This window comes from Tursiops truncatus, chromosome 4, assembly GCF_011762595.2.
Source record: "Tursiops truncatus isolate mTurTru1 chromosome 4, mTurTru1.mat.Y, whole genome shotgun sequence".
NCBI classification, from domain to species: Eukaryota; Metazoa; Chordata; class Mammalia; order Artiodactyla; family Delphinidae; genus Tursiops; species Tursiops truncatus.
In genome coordinates, this window is record NC_047037.1 from 98,000,706 (window position 1) to 98,025,443 (window position 24,738).

The window sequence follows — 24,738 nt, forward strand, 5'->3', positions numbered from 1 at the left end:
TTTTGATGACGGCCATTCTGACTGGTGTGAGGTGATACCTCATTGTACCTTTGATTTGCATTTCTCTAATGATTAGTGATGTTGAGCATCCTTTCATGTGTTTGTTGGCAATCTGTATATCTTCTTTGAAGAAATGTCTATTTAGGTCTTCTGCCCATTTTTGGATTGGGTTGTTTGTTATTTTAATATTGAGCTGTATGAGCTGAATTAATTCTTAAGGTCATTATAAAAGGTTCTCTGAGGAGGAAACTTTTAAGTTGAAGCCCCAATAATAAAGAGAACCCAGCTATGTAAAGATCAGTGGAAGAAGCAATTCAGGAAGAGGAAGTCAAAAAGAAACAGTATCCTCGGCATCAAGTAGCTCCCAACTAGTCAGGAAGACAGAACTAAAACCAGCTAATTTTAACACACCGTGGCCTTGTCTGTTAGTAAGCTAACATATACTAGCCGTGAGAGCAGAGTGCTCTGAGAACCCGGCGGGAGTGATCAATCAGCACTGAGAAGTGTGAAGGGGCTGTACCAAGCAGGCCATGTAAAGGCGGAGAACATCACTGGAAAGATTTAAATCCTGCCTCCATCAGAGACGTTAGAACAGATTGCCGGGCTTCACTCCACGTTTACTCAGTCAGGATCTCTGAGCTGGCTGCCTGGAAATCTCTGTTCCTAACCAGCACTCTGCTGATGGGAAGACATTTTGAAACCCTCTGGTTCAGAGAACAGGCCTTGGAATCAGAAAAATGACTTGGACACACGGCTTAAGTCTCGCTTCCCTCTTCTATGAAATGAGGATAATAATACAGTCTTCTTCATGGGGAGCTATGAGGATTAAAGGAGGCAGTATTTGTAAAGTGTCACCTGTCACAGCCATTGTAAGAAAAGTGTAGCTTTGCTCAAAACTGAGTAAAGACCGAGTTGTCCCAGAGCTCACACATGTATCTCAGAATCTTACCTTGCGGGGGTGATGACAAGTGGGGAGGTTACAGCTGTCTGGACAGGTGAGGGAGGCTGGAAAAGCAGCAGACAAGGCAAGGGCGGAAGCCAGTTTCCACTGGGGCAGAAGGACAATGAACCGCTGCACCGTTATCAAGGGTTTGTAGGAAACAGCTGGCTTTGCCTCCTCATTTTTTTTTTTTTTCACTTCCTCATTTCAAATGCGAATTGTTTAAAGGCGTTTCCTCCCTAAAACCTAAGCCTAGTCCTAGGCTAAATCAAAACAAAGTTGTTTTGTTATAAAAGGAAACCCCCCAGGGAAATTAGACGGTTAGCCAGATAGAAGTTGGTCAGAGGGAGGTCAAGTTTGGGAAATAATGGATTAACTCAAATCCCTTCTACAGTCCATATAGCCTGAAAATTGCTGCCTGCAACTGACAGGCTCATCCTTTCCAACAAGCCGGTCTGACAAGCCTGAGGAGGGGTGAAGGCAGTGATCTTACCCACAACCCCTTAACCATAAAATTGTTCATCCCGGACTTCCCTGGTGGTCCAGAGGGTAACACTCCGTGCTCCCAATTCAGGGGTCCCAGGTTCGATCCCTGGTCAGGGAACTAGATCCCCCATTCTTGCCACAACTAAGAGTCCGCATGCTGTGACTAAGAAACCCACGTGCTGCAAATAAAAAAAAGATCCCTCATACCGCCGCAACTAAGGATCCTAAATGCTGCAACGGAGATCCCACATGCCGCAACTAAGACCCAGAGAAACCAAAATAAATAAATAAAAATTTAAAAGAAAAAATGGTTCATCCCATCCTAAACCAACCACCCACAAACCAACACGAGACCAAACAGAACCACTCACTTTCAGATCAGCACCAAAAAATTGTTTTCAGGAAATGGTTTACCAGGGTCACTCTTATCTATCGATGTACGAGAAACTACCTGCCTTTCTAGTCTCCAGTTCGCTCCAAATATACTTGAGATAATAGAAATTTCTTTTGGGGGATGACTTCTTTTAAGCCCTCCCTTCCTTCTGTAGTTCTGGTAGAGTGACAAATTGGGTTACCAATATTGTAGTGAGAAGGGGAATGGGTTATAGATTTTGTACTTTGTGATATGAGGAATGGCAGCTGGACAACACGTTAGAAGGACCACTCACATACTGCATCCTGCTTTCCAGAGGCAGGGAGAGGCAAGAGTAAGAGGATCACGGGCTTTGGGGTCAGCCAAGCCTAGGTCCAAATTCCTGCTGGGCTTGGTAATAGCTGAGTGCTGGAGAAGATGCATTTGTTCATAGAGTTTTCTTATCTGTTTCGTGACAGGCACTCTTCTCTGTCTGGCGACTGCAATAAACGGTCATTCTCTTGCCCTCAACATTTAACCTGTGATCAGTTATCTGACCATCTAAACTAATGCAGGCCCAGATAGTTCTTTGTATTGTGAAAACAAGTAAGGTTTACTCACAACAGATGCTTTTTAACCAAAGTATCTCTCAGTTCAAAGCAAAGAAACCTATTTACTTTTTATGACTGGGAGATATATAGAGAGAGAGAGTGCTACCGTGCATTTATAATGATAAGAAAATTTAAATTTCATCATTTAGTCAGTGCTTAAGGTTTGGTTCTGAAAAGACAACATTCCCTATATGTATATTTTTTTAAATTTATTTTTTGCAGCATTGGGTCTTCATTGCTGTGCGCGGGCTCTCTCTAGTTGCGGTGAGCAGGGGCTACTCTTCGTTGCGGTGCGTGGGCTTCTCATTGCGGTGTCTTCTCTTGTTGCAGAGCACAGGCTCTAGGCGTGTGGGCTTCAGTAGCTGTGGCTCACCGGCTCTGGAGCGCAGGCTCAGCAGCTGTGGCTCAGGGGCTTAGTTGCTCCGCGGCATGAGGGATCTTCCCGGACCAGGGATTGAACCCGTATCCCTGCATTGGTAGGCGGATTCCTAACCACTGCACCGCCAGGGAAGCCCCCTTCATTTTAAAGTTTGATTCTTTTATACATGTACAGAATAATTTCAGTGTGAAATAGCAAGCATGTCAGAACAAGAAATCTCCAGACAAAGAAAGAAAAATATAACCTCCGTAGGTTATGACTATCACTGAAATAAGGGCACAAGGGATTATGGCAATATTAAATAGTGTCATTGATTAGTGAATGATCCTAGTGGGAAGTTAGGGCCAGGAAATTTTCTAAAGAACATGTGTTGATCAGGTGATAGCTTCCCTTTCTCCATCTAGGTGTGTAACGTGCCCACACACAACCTTTAGTAGGGGTGTGACCATCAGGGGCCACAGGAACAAAGTAAATAATAGCCACACTCCATCGAACACCTACGATGTGTCACAATGATAGGTACTTTATATATTTTCAATATACTATCTACTACTTTCCCAAAACTCTCACAGAAAACAGATGCTGAAAGGTTAAATAATTTACCTAAAGTCCTATGTCTAGCAAACCAGAGAATGGATCCCAGGCTTCATTCTTTCTATTAGACTAAGAACTTTCAGTTTGGAAGGAATGTAACATTATGAAGTGGATCGAGACATCAAACACAGTTTTCACCAAATAGTTCTGCAGACCTCCCTATTTCACGTCAGACCCTAATCTTTGTGCAGGGGAAGTAAAGATGAATAACAGATCTCTGCCATTACAGAGCTCATGCTCCAGGCACACAAGCAAATTTAATAGTAATTCATGCTACGAAAGAGGCACGGATATGCTTCTCTATAAATGCAGGGAAGAGAAGGGGAGATGGTTGCAGGGTGCTTGTTGTGGGCAGGTTTCTGAGGTCATGGTACACTGAGGTGAGTATTATTCACCACTAGTCAAGACTGGCTGGGAGTGGAGTGAGAGGAGAAGAGAGAACAAGAGCTGAGTGGTGTATGTCATGACAAGGTCATTAGAGAGAATGGGGAACCACCTTGTGTGGCCCATGAGAGCCAAGGGAGAGTCCATGAAGACAGTTTATTAGTTTCTCAGAATCATGAGGACTATTTATTTATGTATCTATCTATTTATTTATTTATTTTTGGCCATGTTGGGTCTTCGTTGCTGCACGTGGGCTTTTCCCTAGTTGCAGCAAGTGGGGGCTACTCTTTGTTGCAGTGCACGGGCTTCTCATTGCAGTGGCTTCTCTTGTTGCGGAGCAGGGGCTCTAGGTGCGTGCGCTTCAGTAGTTGTGGCTCGCGGATTCTAGAGTGCAGGCTCAGTAGTTGTTGTACATGGGCTTAGTTGCTCGGCAGCATGTGGGATCTTCCCAGACCAGGGCTCGAACCCATGTCCCCTACATTGGCAGGCAGATTCTTAACACTGTGCCACCAGGGAAGTCCCCTCCAATTGTTATTCATTTTATTGTTCTCTTTTCTCTTTCCTCCTATTAATCATTATAATTAGCTCTAACTTTTTTCTCTCCTTTCTGTTCCTGTCCTCTTTTCCCTCTTCTAGTCTTCTTTTGCTCATCATTTTTCTCTCCAAATATTTTTTCATTATTTTTTACCCAGATTATAACCTTAGCCAGTGAGGGGCAGCACTCACAGCTAAAGAGTTGTTGACTTCAAATCTCTTATAGTCCTCTGCCTAATAGTCTTTATAAGTCTTTTTTTTCCTGTTTCAGTTATACCTCATTTTAAGAAAGGAAGCAAGTGGAAATTCCCTGGTGGTCCAGTGGTTAGGACTCTGGGCTTCCACTCCAGGGGAACTGGGTTCAATCCCTGGTGGGGGAAGTAAGATCCCGTGAGCAGCACAATGTGGCAAAATAAAATAAAATTAAATTAAACTAAAAAAATAAAAAAGGAGGCAAGCACTTTTAGTAGATTGCTTGGTTCCTTTGTAGATCTGTACACTCTTTTAAGACCCATGCCTTTAAATATAGATATTTTAAAATTGCATTTCATGAAAAAGTTACATTTAATTTCCTGTGCTGTATCCATAATAGTTGACATTTATTGAGAACAAGCTAGTTGCTTGTTCTACGCATGTCATGTTTATTTACTGACTTACATACCTAGAAGAGCATAGCGCATGTATTTTACCTGGAAGAGCACAACATCTGACAAAACAGTTTTTTTTTTAAGTTTTTTGAAAAAAATATTACATGTCCAATAAATAAAATGACGACAACACAAATAAGTGCATAGAAATTAGCTTGTACCCATAATTCCATGATCCATAATTGGTTAACACTTTACTATATATCCTCATACATGCATACATGTTTTATAGACACACATATTTTATAACTGAGATCATACTGCACACATAGTTTTTTAACTGCATACACAATTTTGTGATACAGTATTTCTTGATGTTGAATGGGGCTTATACGTTAAGCTCTAGCAGGAAACCAGAGCTGTGTATGTTCCCTTTACTGAAGAAGGGTCCTCTTCTCTTTGGAAGAGTCATCATTTCCCATTGGCCACACATATTCAGATTGCTGTGGCAAGGATGACCCATGGTGGTGACAATGACAGATTGGGAGGAAGTAGAGAAAGGTTGTTATCCTAAAACCTTTGCAGTAAACTTATTGTTATTTTGGAGGAAGCTAATGAAACATTTCTCAATTTCCATGAACTGTATGATTAAGCATGCATCTCTTACCATTCTCCAAAGGATGACATTTTTCTAAAGAGAGGCATCTAAGTGCCCTGAGAAGGTAGCAAATATAAGAGAAGACCTTTATTTAGTGGTCCTAATGAGCTCCTTACACTGATTCTTCCTGTTTTTTACATTACATAAAAATATAGAACAGATACAATGGTAAATTTCTATAAGGAGGTTTCATTAAGAGCTAAAATCTTAAAAAAAAAAAAAAAAAGAGCTAAAATCTTTGGCCTAATTTGGAAGAGGCTAAAAATTACAGGGTTCATATAGGTCAGTAATGTTTTGGAACAGCAGCAGATGAGGAGATTCTGAAATTCTTAGAGTATGTCACAAGAAGTTGAATTATAGACTGTAGGTTAGACCAGAGATAGACTTTAGCTGGGAAAAGGAAGAAGAGATAATGATTAGTGTGAGTTGAGTTTTTGCAGCAGTCAGAATTAAACACATAGTGATCTTTGAAAGGAAAAATTAATGAAAAGTAGTGTTTATATAACTACATTTTAAAGAAGTAAACAGTTCTTAGAATGTTGGCCTTAAGCTGACAGAATATTTCCTTTAGCTAGATATTCTCTTATTTTAGACTATATATAAAAGAGAACAAACAAATTGCCAAGTGGCCTCCTGTCAAATCAACAATTATTTTACTCCACTCACATTCCATGCAAGTTTAAATGAATGCTATAAAATCTTAAATCTATAGACTGGGTGTACTTTCACCCAAGTCCTCCTACTGAGAACTCTTAATTAACAACTTATTGGCAGTTTAACCTTAATCTGCTTGTTAAACTATGTGTTGGTGTGAGACACCAGGAATGTCTCATGATGATCACATTTACCATTTATGCCATTTGCAGCCATATGCTATTAACAAAATGGTCATTTTGCATATAGTTCACTCCTACCTAGTTTAGTCCATGATATTATACTTGTGAGAGCATATCCAGATGCTGTGTTCTCTATTTAAAACAGTATTTTCCAATCAGAAATGTGTGGTCCTTGATTTATGGATATTGAGTATATGTACTGCAGTGCTAACCCAATATTTTCAATAAAGGAATTTATGCATTCAGAAAAAAAATAAAGGCACTTGTGAACCCTCTGCTTCAGAGATGATATAATTGGTATATTGTGTGCCCTTCTCTTATGGCCCCACCCGTGATTAGTGGTTTCCTGAGGACGGGACTTTCCAATGGGTGAGTAACACTAACAGTGACTCATCTGAGGAAATCAAGGGCAAGTTGACTTTGAAAATATCAACTGAACTTATCTGAGGAGTCAACATAGAGATGAGGGGTGATTTATATCTAACAAGTGAGAACCTGGCTTCTTGGTGTCCCACTAGTTTTACTCTGCAGCTGATGTCAAGTAGTTTTTTAGCTATATTTGGATGTCAGTTGTGCCTGTGGATAACATTATATGTTACCATTATAAGATCTTTAAAAGATAGCAGTGCCTTTTTTTTTTTTCTTTTCTAGTAATGTGGAGTGGTTGGTTGCAGACTAAACCTTCCCCTGAGAATCAGAAATGCTGGACAATACATAAAACCACTGCTTAAAGACATTTGGAAACTATGAAGCTACTAAGGGCTTTGATAGGTCAAGATTCCCAGGAGAAGGTGCATTGGACACATTGAGGAACCTCCTTAAATCTTCTAGGCCCTAACTGTTCTCCAGGTCCTCAAACTTACTGTGGACACAAGGTCACAACCATTTCTTCAACAAGCTTTGCAGGCTGCCTCAGCCTCCCCCAAGGTGAGTGCTAGTCTCCACACAAACTCCATTGCTCCTGATGTGGTATGAGTTGCTGCAGCTATGGCACCAGGCCCCACCATACCCATCAAGGATCTGATTACTCTCACTAGTTCTGGAGTTAGAAGAATCAACATGTTGTAGGGTATGGGATTCAGTTTCCTTGGTGGGTCTGAAGAGACCCGTTGAAACATCAGGAATGCATAGAAGTTAATGTCTTGTGGGTAAATTTTGACCAATGAAAGTTAAGTCAATCAATAGAGGGAGCCATTGAATAAATTCCTCTCTCTTTCTCCCCCTATCAGACTACTCCAAGACAAAGTGTTTCTATACAGTGAGCCTCTCTTCATGAAGCGGTGGTCATCTGCAGTAATACACTAGCTCATATTTCCTTTTCCTCCTTTTCTACCCACTTTATTTTCCCTTTACTTTTACTATCTCAGAGTTATACCTCCCTGTTAAAAATTAGCACTTAACCTTTACCTCAGGATCTATTTTCTAGGGAACCTAGGCTAAGACAGAATGCAAGAATAGAGAAGTGAGCCCAGTTTGGCCCTAAGTTCTCCTTTTAGATGTTTGTCTGTTTGTAAGTAGAAGCCAGGAGGCTGAGAAGCTAAGCAAAATTTCTAGCAGTCTTACAGTGCTGGTGGTCAAAAATTGGACTTCAGGCCAACCAAGGAGAGGCTCAGGCAAACATTCCAATTTTAACTTACAACTCTATAAGGGCTAGACATTAAATCAACTTAATCCTTGATTTAATTAAAATTAATCTTCCTTTTATCTAACTACCAAACAAAAATGAATGCTCTCTAGAAGATATTATCTAGAGTCTTAAAATATCACTACAATTTATCAAATGTATTTTCTAGCTGCTAATGAAAAATTACTAGGAGGCAAAACCACATGACTGAAAAATAAGAGAAAAACAGATTATAGAAATATACTTACTGGAGATCCAAATATTGGAATTATTATACGTGATCTTTAAAATAACATATTAATATGTTCCAGAAATAAGATCACAAAATGGAAAATCTCAGCATAAAACTCAAAAATATAAAAATTCTTCAAATGAAATTATAGAGCTGAAAAAATATAATAACTAAAATTAAAAAGTTAAGAGCAGTAGATTAGAAGCAATTTAGGAGAGCATTAGTAAATTGGAACATACATTGGGAGAAAATCTTCTGTACAAAGCACAGAGAGAAAAACAGAATGGAATATACAAAAAAAAAAAAAGAGGAAGCATAAGACATATATGGGAAATAGTGAAAATATTTAACATATATGTAATTTAAATCCTACAAAAAACAAACCAAAACAAATTCAGAAGAGACAGATGAAGCAGAGATAAAATTTGAAGATCAAAATGATGTTCATAATAAACATGAAGCCACAAATTCAGGAAACCATAAACATCATTTAAATTAAATACAGAGAAAGCATACATATAGGTGTATCATAGTAACATTTTTCAAAACCAAAGACAGAGAAAATATTAATACAAGCTAGAGGAAAAAGATGTATGATTTTTAAAATAGCCATGATAAAACTGATGCTTGAATTCTCAACAAAAGAAAGTAGACCACAAACATCAAAGTGACAACTAATGTCAGAGCTAGAAGAAAATAACTGTACTAGAATTTTGCACCCACTGAAAAATAACTTTCTAAAATGAAAGTGAAATAAAGATGTTTTCACATGAAAAAACTGAAAAAATTATTCACAGTAGACTTACACTAAAGAAATACTAATGGGAATTCTTTAGTCAGAAGGTAAATGGTTCCAGATAGAAAGCAAAATGAAATAGGAAGACATAATGAACAACAGAAAGGGTAAATACATGGGTAAATCTAAATGAATATGAAATGTCTTAAACAATAATAATATTGGAAGGGAACCCTCTTGCACTGTTGGTGGGAATGTAAATTGATACAGCCACTATGGAGAACAGTATGGAGGTTCCTTAAAAAAGTAAAAATACAATTACCATATGATCCAGCAATCCCACTACTGGACATATACTCAGAGAAAACCATAATTCAAAAAGACACACGCACCCCAATGTTCATTGCAGCACTATTTACAATAGCCAGGTCATGGAAGCAACCTAAATGCCCATCGACAGACAAATGGATAAAGAAGTTGTGGTACATATATACAATGGAATATTACTCAGCCATAAAAAGAAACAAAATTGGATCATTTGCTGAGACGTGGATGGATCTAGAGACTGTCATAAAGAGTGAAATAAGTCAGAAAGAGAAAAACAAATATCGTATATTAACGCATGTATGTGGAACCTAGAAAAATGGTACAGATGAACCGGTTTGCAGGGCAGAAATTGAGACACAGATGTAGAGGACAAATGTATGGACACCAAGGGGGGAAAGCGGTGGTGTGGGTGGTTGTGTGATGAATTAGGATATTGGGATTGACATGTATACACTGATGTGTATAAAACTGATGACTAATAAAAACCTGCTGTATAAAAAAATAAATTAAAAAAATTCAAAACTTCAAAAAAAAAAGGATAAATAGAAGTTGTCTGAATAGTTATTGAATTTTTGGTTTTTTTTTGTTTGTTTGTCTTTATGTCCTTATTGGAGGATAATTGCTTTACAATGGTATGTTAGTTTCTGTTTTATAACAAAGTGAATCAGTTATACATATACATATGTTCCCATATCTCTTCCCTCTTGCATCTCCCTCCCGCCCACCCTCCCTATCCCACCCCTCTAGGTGGTCACAAAGCACCGAGCTGATCTCCCTGTGCTATGCGGCTGCTTCCCACTAGCTATCTATTTTACGTTTGGTAGTGTATATATGTCCATGCCTCTCTCTCACTTTGTCACAGCTTACCGTTCCCCCTCCCCATATCCTCAAGTCCATTCTCTAGTAGGTCTGTATCTTTATTCCCATCTTACCCCTAGGTTCTTCATGACATTTTTTTTTTTCGGAGATTCCATATATATGTGTTAGCTTACGGTATTTGTCTTTCTCTTTCTGACTTACTTCACGCTGTATGACAGACTCTAGGTCCATCCACCTCACTACAAATAACTCAAATTTGTTTCTTTTTATGGCTGAGTAATATTCCATTGTATATATGTGCCACATCTTCTTTATCCATTCATCCAATGATGGACACTTAGGTTGTTTCCATCTCCCGGCTACGGTAAACAGAGCTGCAATGATCATTTTGGTACATGATTCTTTTTGAATTATGGTTTTCTCAGGGTATATGCCCAGTAGTGAGATTGCTGGGTCATATGGTAGTTCTATTTGTAGTTTTGTAAGGAACCTCCATACTGTTCTCCATAGTGGCTGTACCAATTCACATTACCACCAGCAGGGCAAGAGTGTTCCCTTTTCTCCACACCCTCTCCAGCATTTATTGTTTGTAGATTTTTTGATGATGGCCATTCTGACCGGTGTGAGATGATATCTCATTGTACTTTTGATTTGCATTTCTCTAATGATTAATGATGTTGAGCATTCTTTCATTTGTTTGTCAGCAATCTGTATATCTTCTTTGGAGAAATGTCTATTTAGGTCTTCTGCCCATTTTTGGATTGGGTTGTTTGTTTTTTGTTATTGAGCTGCATGAGCTGCTTGTAAATCTTGGAAATTAATCCTTTGTCAGTTGCTTCATTTGCAAATATTTTCTCCCATTCTGAGGGTTGTCTTTTGGTCTTCTTTATGGTTTCCTTTGCTGTGCAAAAGCTTTGAAATTTCATTAGGTCCCATTTGTTTATTTTTGTTTTTATTTCCATTTCTCTAGGAGGTGGGTCAAAAAGGATCTTGCTGTGATTTATGTCATAGAGTGTTCTGCCTATGTTTTCCTCTAAGAGTTTGATAGTGTCTGGCCTTACATTTAGGTCTTTAATCCATTTTGAGCTTGTTTTTGTGTATGGTGTTAGGGAGTGTTCTAATCTCATACTTTTACATGTAGCTGTCCAGTTTTCCCAGCACCACTTATTGAAGAGGCTGTCTGGGAAAATAGCACTTTTAAAACAGAAGGGAGCTTTCAGCTTGAAGCGGCCAAGGTGCAACTTTCTTGGGTCATCCCAAATATGGGTTCATATGACACCAGCCACCTCCACCTTGCCGCCTAAGTTCAACCCCAAGGAGATAAAAGCTGTATATCTGAGGTGCACTGATGGGAAAGTCGGTGCCACATTTGCCCTGGCCAGCAATATCGGCTCCCTCGGTCTGTTTCCAAAAGAGGTTGGTGATGACATCACCAGGCAACTAGTAATTGGAAGGGTCTGAGAATTACAGTGAAACTGACCATTCAGAACACACAGGCCCAGATTGAGGTAGTACCTTCTGCCTCTGTCCTGATCATCAAAGCTGTCAAAGAACTGCCAAGAGACAGAAAGAAGCAGAAAAACATTAAGCACAGTGGAAACATCACTTTTGATGAGATTGTCAACATTGTGCAACAGAAGAGGCACTGATCTTTAGCTAGAGAACTCTCTGGAACCATTAAAGAGATCCTGGGGATTTTCCAGCCCGTGGGTTGCAATGCTGATGGCTGCCACCCTCACGACATCAGAGATGACATCAACAGTGGTGCAGTGGAATGCCTAGCTAGTTAAGAACTACAAAGGAAAATAATTAAATAAAGGGTTATTTGATGACCGATAAATAAATAAATAAGAGGGGAGTCAGAAAGTGGAAATTAGGACAAGATTCCTTGGTGAAAGTGCTTCTTCACCAGAGGTGGTAAAGATACTATAGAAGTTTGGAACTGATGGTGGGAGCCTTTGTGAACCAAGTTAAGATCTGAAATTTAAGTAAGACTTAGTACCAGAAGTGCAATTTATAATAGCAATAGAATAGGGAGCTCTTGAACTGAGAAACTGGGAAAGCTACCTCTTCCCGCACTTCAAAAGATCCTCCTTCAAACTGAGAAAAATCTGACTTATTTAAGTATAATTGACAAAGTATTGTGCAACTAAAACATCCAAAGGAAGCTGCTCTAGGGAAACAAAAGGGCAAAAAAAAAAAAAGACCTGAAAATAGATACAAAACTTCCCTACAGATTAACAACACTCCCTACAAAAATATCAGCCCAAAGCAGAAGAAAAGTGCAATATAACATTCCAACATGAATAAAGAGGCATAAAATCTTGATGCAATTGCAGACAGGAAATAAAACAATAAAAAATAAATATATGACAACATACAAGGGAACTCCCATAAGGCTATCAGCTAATTTTTCAGCAGAAACTCTGCAGGCCAGAAGGGAATGGCACAATATATTTAAAGTGATGAAAGGGAAAAACCTACAACCAAGAATACTTTACCCAGCAAGGCTTTTGTTCAGATTTGATGGAGAAATCAGAAGCTCTACAAGCAAAAATTAAGAGTTCAGCACCACCAAACCAGCTTTACAACAAATGTTTAAGGATCTTCTCTCGGCAAAAAAGAAAAGGCCACAACTAGAAACAAGAAAATCGTGAAGTGAAAAACTCAGCAGTAAAGGCAAACACACAGTAAAGGTAGGAAATCATCCACAAACAAAACTCATAGGGAGGATAAAAGACAAGAGTAGTAAAATCATCTATATTTACAACAAGCAGTTAAGGGATACATGAAACAATTAGATATTAAATATTATATCAAAAACAGTAATCATGAGGGGAGGAGAATACAAATGCAGGGTTTTAAAAATGCATTTTAAATGAAGGGATCAGCAATTAAAACAATTATGTATATAGACAGCTATAAAAAAAAAACTCATGGTAACTGCAAACCAAAAACCTATAATAGATATACACATAAAAAAAGAAAAAGGAATCCAAACATAACACTAAAGGTAGTCATCAAATCACAGGAGAAGAGAACAAAAGAAGAATGGCAAAAAAAGACATACAAAAACAAATCCCGAACAATTAACAAAATGGCAATAAGAACATACACAGTGATAATTACCTTAAATATAAACAGACTAAATGCTTCAACCAAAAGCCACAGAGTGGTTGAATGGATACAAAAACAAGACTTGTATATATGCTGCCTACAAGAGACTCACTTCAGATCTAGGGACACATACAGACTGAAAGTGAAGGGATGGAAAAAGGTATTCCATGCACATGGAAATCACAGTCAATGGTGAAAAGTTGAGAGCATTTCCTCTAAGATCAGGAACATGACAAGGATGCCCACTCTCACCAATTTTATTCAACATAGTTTTGGAAGTCCTAGCCATAGCAATCAGAGGAGAAAAATAAATGAAAAGAATCCAGATTGGAAAGGAAGAAGTAAAACTGTCACTATACACAGAAAATCTGATACTATACACAGAAAATCTGAAAAATGCCACCAGAAAACTACTAGAGCTCATCAATGAATTTGGTAAAGTTGCAGGATGCAAAATTAATATACAGAAATCTGTATGAACTATCAGAAAGAGGAATTAAGGAAACATCCCATTTACTATCACATCAAAAAGAATAAAATACCTAGGAATAAACCTAGGTGTAAAATAAAATAAAATACCTCAGGAGGCAAAACACCTGTACTTGGAAAACTATAAGACACCGATGAAAGAAATTGAAGATGACACTAACAGATGGAAAGATATACTGTGTTCTTGGATTGGAAGCATCAATATTGTTAAAATGACCATACTACCCAAGGCAATCTACAGATTCAATGCAATCCGTATAAAAATACCAATGGTGGGGCTTCCCTGGTGGCGCAGTGGTTGAGAGTCCACCTGCTGATGCAGGGTACACGGGTTCGTGCCCCGGTCCGGGAGGATCCCACATGCCGTGGAGCGGCTGGGCCCGTGAGCCATGGCCGCTGAGCCTGCGTGTCCAGAGCCTGTGCCCCACAACGGGAGAGGCCACAACAGTGAGAGGCCCACGTACAGCAAAAAAAAAAAAAAAAACCAATGGCATTTTTCACAGAACTAGAACAAATAATTTTAAGATTTGTATGGAAACATAAAAGACTCCAAATAGTCAAAACAATCTAGAGAAAGAACAGAGCTGGAAGAATCACAGTCCCTGACTTCAGACTATACTATAAAGCTACAGTAATTAAAACAGTATGGTACTGGCACAAAAATAGACACATAGAATGGAACAGGAAAGACAGCCCAGAAATAAACCCATGCACTATGGTCAATTAATCTATGACAAAGGAGGCAAGAATATACAATGGAGAAAAGACAGTCTCTTCGATAAGTGGTGCTGGGAAAACGGGACAGCTACATGTAAAAGAATGAAATTAGAACACTCTCTAACACCATATACAAAATAAACTCAAAATGGATTAAAGACCTAAATGTAAGACCAGATACTATAAAACTCCTTGAGGAAAACATAGGGAGAACACTCTTTGACATAAATTGCAGCAATATTTTTTTGGATCCCTCTCCTAAAGCAAAGGAAACAAAAGCTAAAATAAACAAATGGGACCTAAATAAAACTAAAGGTTTTTCACAGCAACGGAAACCATCAACAAAACAAAAAACAACCTACTTAATGGGAGGGGATATGGGAGAAAATATTTGCAAATGATATGACCTATAAGGGGTTAATATTCAACATATATAAACAGCTCATACAATTCAACATCAAAAAAATAAAAATAAAAAAATGGGCAGAAGGACTGAATATATATTTTTCCAAAGAAGAAATGCAGATGGCCAAAAGGCACATGAAAAGATGCTCTACATCACTAATAATCAGGGAAATGCAAATCAAAACCACAATGAGATATCACCTCATACTGGTCAGAATGGCTATCATCAAAAAGAACACAAATAACAAATGTTGGCGAGGATGTGGAGAAAAGGGAACCCTCCTACAGTGTTGGTAGGAATGTAAATTGGTGCAGCCACTGTGGAAAACAGTACAGAGGTTTCTCAAAAAACTAAAAATAGAACTACAATATGAACCAGCAATTCCACTCCTGGGTAAATATTGAAAAAAAACAAAACCACTAATTCTAAAAGGTATTGATACATGGACCCCAACGTTCATAGCAGTATTACTTACAATTACTGAGGTAAGGAGGCAACCTAAGTATCCATCAACAGATGACTCGATAAGGAAAATGTGGTATGTATACATACATATATATATATATATATATATATACACACACACACACACACACACACACACACACACACACACAGACACAATGGGATACTACTCGGCCATAAAAAAAATGAAATTTTGCCATTTGCAGCAACATGTATGGACTTGGAGGGCATAATGCTAGGTGAAATACATCAGATAGAGAAAAACTAATACTGTGTGATATCACTTATACATGAAATCTAAAAAAATACAATAAACTAGTGAACATAACAAAAAAGAAGCAGACTCACAGATACAGAGAACAAACTAGTGGTTACCAGTGTGGGGAAGGGTGAAGGGGTGAGGGAGTGGGAGGTACAAACTATTGGGTGTAAGATAAGCTACAAAGATGTATTGTACAACTTGGGGAATATAGCCAATATCTTGTAATAATTGTAAATGGAGTGTAACCTTTAAAAAATAAATAGATACATTAACACAGGGAAGACTTGGCCACCAAAGGAAGCTGATGGTCCGTCAATAGAAAGATTTGAAATGGTACCTAGTAAAATTTAGGGAAGAAATGGAAGAAACAGAATCATTTCATAAATAAAGACTAAATTACAAATAGCATAAGAAGAAATAGACCCTATAGAAAGCACAGCAGGACACAGTGTATACATATGGAAAAAATGAAGTATAAGGGAAATAAGCAAAAAGATTTTTTTAAAGTAAATGTTATAAATGGTAGGCAAAAATGATTCAAAATATGAATAATTGGAGTTCTTCCAGTTGGAGGAAATATAAAAGAATGGAGTAAAGCAAACATTAGAAAATGCTGTGAAATAGGACTTGAATTTATATATTAAAAAGCATACCCAAGATATGGAAAAAAATTGTCTCAGAATGATCAATACCAAGACATATCCTACTAACACATACCCTGCCAACACAAGATGTAGCCTACTAACTCTAGTAGCACACTTTGAGAATCTGGGCAAAAACATTGTGTCATTTATAAGGGAAAGAAAGACAAGTTGGCATAGCTAGAGTCAATGCTAACAGAAACAGAACAATATTTATCAGATACTTGAGGAAAGTTTGAGCCAAGGATTTTAAATCCATCCAAGATATTCTTCAAGTGTCAAAGGTACAGGCAAAAATTTCTGCAAATTCACGGACTGTGGGAATACTATCTGCATTAGGCCTTGCTGAAGTACCTCCTAAAGAACAAAATTGACCCAAGCAGAAAAATGATCAGGGAAACATCAGCAAAAGTCCTGGGAGTGAACACTGAATGTATTTAACAATGAAACTATGGCTAAAACAAGACTAACAGAAGAGTTACAAAATAAAATGTAGTATGATGATTGTATTTATATAAGCTTTCACTATGGAGGCTGTTATATTAAAAATTATAGTCCTTATGATATTTTTATTCTAGTGACTGTCTTTATAGTTAGACTTTTACATAAAACTCTTAGAACCCTCTTTCTTCAGGCAGTATCTATTGACTCCTACTGTGAACATCAAGTGAATTAGCTTGTAACTCCTTCCTTTCTTTTCTTTGTAGCTTTCTTTACTCAATTTTAGTTAACAATATTATTATTTATTATGGGCTGAATTGTGTCCTCCCAAAAGGCATGAGGTATGTATATGCTTATTTTATAAGGTAAAATGACATGTCTTTTTCCAAAGTGATTGTACCACTTTACATTCTCACCAACAATGTGTGAGAGATTCAGTTATTTCACCACCTTGCCAGCATATGGTGTTGATAGTCATTTTAATTTTAGCCATTCTGATGAGTATATAGTGACTCATTGTGATTTCGGGGTTTGTACTTCCCAGTGACTAATGATGTTAAGGAAGTTTTATGTGTGTTCCCATGTTTTTTCCCATGACCGGAGCTTACTCTTTGGTACTAAACTGTCTAAACCCTCAAAATCCTGTTAGGATCATGAACAAAATTGCTTTAGACCTTTGATCTGGAAGGTGTCACAATTTTCAAACTTAATCTTCCTCTTCTCTTTTCATTATTCAAAGCTTCTTTCTTTCAGGAAACATTTTAGTTTTATTTTGTAAAGGTTCCAAGCTACTTCTGTTAAAATTATTCCTAGATATTTTATGTATTGATATTTGTGGCTAAACAAGATATCTTTTAAAAAATATTCTCTCTATTTGTTGATACTATATATGAAAAGTTGATTTGTAGATATTCATCCTGCATCCAGCCAGGATGCAGGATAACTTACAAGAAAGTTTATAACTTTCTTGTAAGTTATAATAGTTTTTCAGTTCTAGTTATAATCATATCACATTAAATAAGTTTTTTTCAAACAGATCTTTTCCTTTAGCTTTTCTATTGCATTGCCTATAATTGTGGTGCTCAAGCAGGGTGGTTTTTGCCTCTCAAGAGATATTTGTCAATGTCTGGAAACAGTTTTCCCACAACTGGAGAAGTTTCCATCTAGTAGGTAGAGGCCAGGGATGCTGCTAGACACCTTACAATGCAAAGGATTACTCCACATAACAAGGGTCATTTGCCTCAAAATGTCAGTAGTACTAAGGTTGAGAAACGCTGCTTGAGAACATTCAGAAAAAACAATAAGTAGTGCTGAGCATAATGCAGTCTTGTCTTATTCCCAATTCAATGTGAATTTCTATCATTCATTAACAAGTATAAAATTGGATATAAATTAGTAATTATAAAAGTGAGAATTTATTCAAGAATGCTTTGTAAACTAGTATTTTTCCAGTGGTGACAAGCTTGCCATGGCAGTGATTTTCAAGATGTGTGACTTGTAGAAAAGGTGTGAAGAGGTAGAAAAAGAAGTCCACTATGTGGTTGACTATTCCCCTTAGAACAAGATACTTTTTTTTTTAATGTGCAATCTTTATTAATACAAATGTAACATAACAAGTGGGCATTGAACATTTTAAAGCATACATGGCATATGGATTTTTGCACAGTGATTGCAGTAGTAATGACCTGCTAAAAACATTCATGCAACGTAGGAATGAATAGAAGAACAGAGTAAACATGGACATACATTCAAAAGAAAGGGGACGTGGGGGGCTGTTCAATTCATATAAAGTTTCAGTTATGCAAGATGAATAAGTTCTAAAGATCTGTTGTACAACATAGGACCTATAGTTATCAAGACTGTATTTTTTAAAATTTTATTTATTTGTTTATTTATGGCAGCGTTGGGTCTTGGTTGCATCAGGCGGGATCTTCGCTGAGGCACGTGGGATATTTCCTTGCGGCGCAGGGGCTCTTCATTTTGGCACGCGGGTTTTTTTTTTCCCTCTCTGTCTCTCTCTCTCTCTAGTTGAGGCGCGCAAGCTCAGTTGTTGTTGTGTGTGGGCTTAGTTGCCCCGTGGCCTGTGGGATCTTTGTTCCCTGACCAGGGATGGAACCTGAGTCCCCTGCATTGGAAGGCAGATTCTTTATCACTGAACCACCAGGGAAGTACCAACAATACTGTATTGTGCACTTAAAAATGTACGTGGGTAGAGTTCAAGTTAAGTATTCTTACCACAATTTTAAAAAGTAAAATGAAAGAAGCATGGTTCAAAAATAAGTAGTTTTAGCAAAACATAAACATAAAAGTTGAAATCAATTAAGCTTTTTAAGCAATTCAACATCACTTTTCATGAACACCATAATAGAGAATATTTATCAGACAGTTAATTAATCCTTCCTCAGCTCCACCACTAAGTAGCAGTATGACTTTGGGTAAGTTACTGCTTTGTCTCAGTGTCATCTGTAAAACAGAGATAAAAAAGAACCTATCTCATAGGCTTGTGGTGATGATTAAATATGTAGAACAAGATACTTCTAATATTAAATGTTTTAAGATTCTGTCTCAATTTCAGTGACATGTTTTCTTATTCTAAGTGCTTCCATTATGTACTGGCTTTCCGAGTTTAAGAAATGGCACTGTTTATTATACAAATAACAGAATACATAATTTGAGCAGGTGCTGTTTTTAGATACTTTACATACTTAATCCTCTTATTAACTTTATGAACTAAGTAATATTAACCCTACTTTACAGATGACTAAACTGTATCAATGAGTGAGGTAAATAAAAACTTATTCAAGGCCATGGAGCTGGTCAGTTTTAAAGCCAGGACACAATCCTATAGCGCCCCTGTCTTCCCAGGTGGTACTAGCCACCTGAGGCCCTTGGGTCTGATCCAAGCTTGCATGCTCATTGTTTGCTCCTGAAAGCAATTACGCCAGTAGCTGCTAGGTAGCCCACAGTGGAGGGGGTCGGGGCATCCCAACACTTGTCGGTAGTGTCTTTTTTTTTTTTTTTTTTTTTGCCGTACGCGGACGTCTCACTGCCGTGGCCTCTCCCGTTGCGGAGCACAGGCTCCGGACGCGCTGGCCCAGCGGCCATGGCTCACGGGCCCAGCCGCTCCGCGGCATGTAGGATCCTCCCAGACCGGGGCACGAACCCGCGTCCCCTGCATCGGCAGGCGGACTCCCAATCACTGGGCCACCAGGGAGGCCCTGTATTGTCTTAATTGCCTAGGTACCCTCCTGTTCCCTATGCCTACCTCCAGCTGTGGAAATGCACCTGGGTTGCAGCTGCCTATTCACTGTATATCTTTCAAGTGAGAGTCACCTTTTCTAGACCAAGAGTTCTTGTTTAAGTTTTAGCTTTGCATTTAGTTAGAAAACCCTACTATTTTGTAAACTTAAGATGTGTATACAAGCTGGGGGAGGAGGACATTAGGGAGATCTAAAGTTTCACTACTTAATTTCTGCTATATCCACTTGGACTAGCTGAATTTACCAAATCCTGACTCTGTATCTGAGTGTTGAGGAAAGCCTTTTTTTTTTTTTTTTTAAATGCACCCACTGTACCTCAGGAAGCTTTCACCAAACTCACATTAATGAACCTAACCCTTCTTGTGCTCCAATATCAATCTCTTTACACATAATTATAATGCAAAACATTTATTTGTGAAGTGAAAAGGAAAGCACACTTCTGTCAAATGGAGAAGATCAAGATTCTTAAGTAGCTGACGTTGGGACCTGCTGGGTGGGAAGATTTGCTGTGTTGCCATCAGATGTTGTCTTTTAACCTGATGTTTCAGATGCTTCAGCAGCCTTTTCAGGCTGTCCTTCACTCTTGGCCGCCTTTTCTAAGTCCTTCTGATAGTTAAGCTGGTATTCCAGATAGCTTATGTTCCTGGTCTGTTCATCCAGGAACTTCTTCATGAAGCGTGAGAGCTACAGAAATAAAACAAGGAAGAACTCATCGAGGCCCTTGTCTGCAGTGGGAGGCAATCTAAGATCTTGCTACCCAAATTATAGCTCAGTCCTAGTCCAGCAGTCCTAGGAGCTTGTCAGAAATGCGGAATCCTGAATCCCCTCCAGGCCTACTAAATCAGAATCTATATTTTAAGAAGCAACTAGGCAATTCATATGCATATTGAAGTTCAAAGAGCACTGATCTATGACCTTCAAGACCTCCAGATGAATACAAACAACCACTTTCAATGAGTATGAGTGTTAAGGCAACTCATCAAAAGTACAGATTAATTTAAGTAATAGGCTACCACTGCAACGTTTTTCCACCCTATCTCAATGACATGTAAGTTTCGAGTAGGCTCCCAGACCCTATTTAGGCATTTAAATTTTAGTGTTCTGGCATAAGGCGCAGGCATTTGATCATTTTCAGGGCTCCTCAGCGAGTCCAGTATGCATCTAGGTTGATAACTTTTCTACTAGGTCATTTTCTTCACTTTGACTTCCAGAAAAGTTAAAGCGTTGGTGAGAAATAAGTTACCACTGCGAGGTAGAGTGCTCACTATGAACCGAGAATACTTCAGAGGAGTCTATAGAATAGGTCACCACTGACATTCACTTTTGTAGGGGCAGTCTAGGACACTGGTTCTCAAGATGTGTTTATTTATATCCAGAGTGCGTTATTCCTGAAAAGTCATCTTCCCCTCTTGTATTGAGTTGCATTTCTCCTTGCCAGGACACCTACTCCTCCCACGTCCAAGAAATAAGTTCATATATTTCCTTCGGGGGAAATAGACACATTAGCTAATCCATTGCCTTGGGCTCTTTCCCAAAAGCGAGCCATAATCCAGAAGTGAAAGATGACACTGCTTTCAGAACCAGTTTACTACTTACATTGGTTTCTTTATTCTTAGAAGCCAAGGTCTTCAGTTCTTGCAGCAGCATGTTTAACGCTTTCTCCAACTGCAGAGCAGACTCTATAGCTTGTTTGCCAGTTCCCCAGTTATCTATATCAGGCCTCTGTTGGAGAGAAACAGGGGAGTCACTATCCTACCTGAGGCACAGCTTGGTTACATCCTACTTCCTGGGTAGAATTATGACTAGGTTTGCAGAGGTCAATGATTTCCACACTTCCTGGAACAATGGAATCAGTGGAGCACCTTAAATACTGATGTTTGGCTTTCAACTGCAGACATTCTGACTTAATTGGTACAGAGGAGCAGGGTTTTTCAAAGCTCCCCAGGTGACTTTAATGTTCTGCAAAGCATGGGTACCATTAGCACAGTTATATGCACTATTCCATTAGCTTTGGGATTTCATTAGCTTTGGATGGTGGTTCAGTTCAGTCACCAGACATTTAGTTTTCTTTATAGACCTGGAGTTAAAAGAACCCCCTCAGATAAGTAGGAATGTTGCTAAATGTAATACCTTCGACTAAGGCTCAGATTGTTTCTTTAGTGTCTGTTCCAGTGAAAAAAATGTTTGTTTTACTACATCGAAGAGACGGCTGTATTAAATACCTGAGTGTGCATCTGAATTAAAGATCTAATATAGGATACTAACAGCTCTAGGAAGAGACCAGTAGTTCTTCTCAAACTATACAGAGGATTAGAATCATCTGGAGAGCTTGGTAAGACACAGCTCCTTAGGCCCATCCTTAGAGAGTCTGATTCAGTTTATCAGAGTGAGGTCAATGAATCTGCATCTCCAGTGAGCTTCCCAGGTGATGCTGGTGCTGTGGTCCAGAGATGACACTTTGTATGACTCCTTGCGAAAAGCCAAACATACATTTAGCGGCTAAAGTTTACTGAAAATGATATGAAGAGGCTACAAAGAAGACACATGCTTGCCCTCACGTCCCGTGTAGGAACATGAGTAAGCTAACAAGTCAGGTAGCAACTAATAATTTAGTTCTCTAGACCCAGCAAAGGCCCCATGGAGATCATCATAACAAAGTTACATAGTCACCTTAATCACTGGAAGGCAGACTTTACACTTATATTTTCTTAGATATTTTATGAACTGCTTTGCATGCTCTCTCTTCACCTCAGCTTGATCTTGGAAAAATGTATGAAAAGAAGGCACTTCTGTATCTTCAATGTAATAACAGGCCTGGGACAGGGATAAGAATAGGGAGAGGCTCGAGGTGAGAGAAGTCTATGTTTAAGACTGGAATCTCACACAAACTCACTTTGTTGTCTCTGTGGCTATCCAAAGAGGCCTTCTTTGTTCAGTCCAGAGTCCTCAGTTTGTCCTTTGACTTCCAGAAGGCCCCAGCTGCCTTCCTGAACCCAGGCTACTTCAAAAAGAAGCCACTCAGATTCTAATACGCTGGTGCCTAGCATTTTGCTATTAGGCCTCTTTAAGGGTCAGATTTATGAACCCTATATGCTAGCACTATAACCAGTAATTATGTCGACAAGTGGCAGAAGTCCAGCATAAATTAAGTGCCGTTGTAAAGTCAATCTATTTCATTAACCCTACCACATCTACATTAGCTCTAAAATAGCAGATGGGTGAAAAATTATTTATAACAGTGTCTGATGCCCATACAAGTTTTGGGAATCCTCTGGAAAAGAACTGTGATTCTCCCAATAATAGGCCACAATTTGCAATCACAGCTGTAAATCATTGGGCCACAGAGAAGCAAAATCCCAGCCACTAAATTGTTGTTACATATAGTATCAAACAACAAACATGGCCATAACCACAATGAGAAAGGATATATAAGATATATTATCCAGATCAGAACTGAATCCTCCCTCACAGTGGCTCAAGGACCCATACTAACCATAGATAAATAAGCATCACTGACATGCAGCTCATAAGATGCTATTTGATTAATAGCAACCCTACACTCTTCAGAAAGAAGGCCCTCTGCCTGGGACGCCATCTCAACTTTAGGAAAAACCAGGCATAAAAAGTGCTACCCCCCAAGATACGGGACTTCTTAAATACTAACAAGCATATAGCCAGCCTACTTCTATCCAGCTGAAAACAAGATGAAATTCCATCCAGCTGAGATTAAGAGCTACCAACCTACCAATAAGGACGTTGTTTCTACACAAAAGAACAAATCTGACTTGAGAAAAAGGTGGGAAAAAGTTAATCCTCCTAACTATCCCAGCCAGTGTTTAGTATTCTCTCTCATGTTCTATCTGACTATGATTTGAGAGGGCTGATTTACTTCCTGAATAGGGAAGTGTTAACAGAGTAGATTAATTACCTTTAATTGTTTCCTTTTTTCAGAAAGTATTTATGGCATATCATGCTAGGTCCTATGGAGGATCTAAGAAAACTGACTAAAATACATTTTTTGCCTATAAGGGACATATCCCCCATCCCATAAGGCTTCAACATACACAGCTGATCTTAAGGCAGGATATGATGGGACTTCTGAATTGTCAAAGGCATATTTAGATGACAGGATTAGGGCAGATTTCTTTGGTAAATTAGCATTTGAAATTGGCCTTGGAAGGTGAATGAGAATGTAGAGAGGTGGAAATGGAAGAAGGGCATTTCACCTGGAGAACAGGTACACACAGGTTGTAGGGACAAAATATGACTGGTTTCTCCAAACTGCAGTAAGACTGTTCCGTTTGGGAACCTTTTGGCTCTTTCTTCATTAGTAAGTAATAGATGCTGAATCAATATTTGTTAAGTAAAAATATATTTTACACGTGCAGTGGTATAAGATTTCCCATAGTCTGGTGAATTCTTAGTTTGAGCCTAATCCATGTCTGGTTGAACTGAAATAGAAGTGAAAAATATTTCCGTATTTTTAGAAAATAGAAAAAAGAAAAAAAATTATGTATAAAGCTACCACACTAACTCATCTGTTGTTGATGACGTGTTTCTTTCCTCTTTTTTTCTGTATATTGGTGAGGTCATTTTTAAGTGATTAGATAGCAGTATTTTTTTTTTAAATTTTAATTTGTTTTATTGAAGCACGATTGATTTACAATATTGTGTTAGTTTCTGCAAACTAAATCTCAAATATTAATAGAGAAATATGAGTCATAGGGAAGTAGGAAGTTGAGGGAAGTCCAAATAGAGTAGCACGGAATAAGGGTACCTAGATCATTTAAATCAGGGAATGTGTCCAGATCTAGTTGAACTTTATTCTTTGGTTGGAATGA

The 24,738-nt window shown here is 38.4% G+C and overlaps 2 protein-coding genes and 1 pseudogene across 3 annotated transcripts in view; 2 read left to right on the top strand and 1 right to left on the bottom strand.

Moving 5' to 3' along the window:
* The window catches only part of ST3GAL6 (ST3 beta-galactoside alpha-2,3-sialyltransferase 6), a 100,426-nt gene extending 99,373 nt beyond the window's left edge, over positions 1-1,053 (bottom strand). Inside the window, exon 1 of the mRNA XM_073804361.1 lies at positions 950-1,053. The gene's annotated coding sequence lies outside the window, so the exon portion shown is untranslated. The remainder of the gene's footprint in view (positions 1-949) is intronic.
* The window catches only part of CPOX (coproporphyrinogen oxidase), an 84,590-nt gene that overhangs the window by 19,664 nt on the left and 40,188 nt on the right, over positions 1-24,738 (top strand). The window lies entirely within an intron of this gene.
* On the top strand, positions 11,290-16,723 carry LOC141278597 (large ribosomal subunit protein uL11-like; annotated as a pseudogene).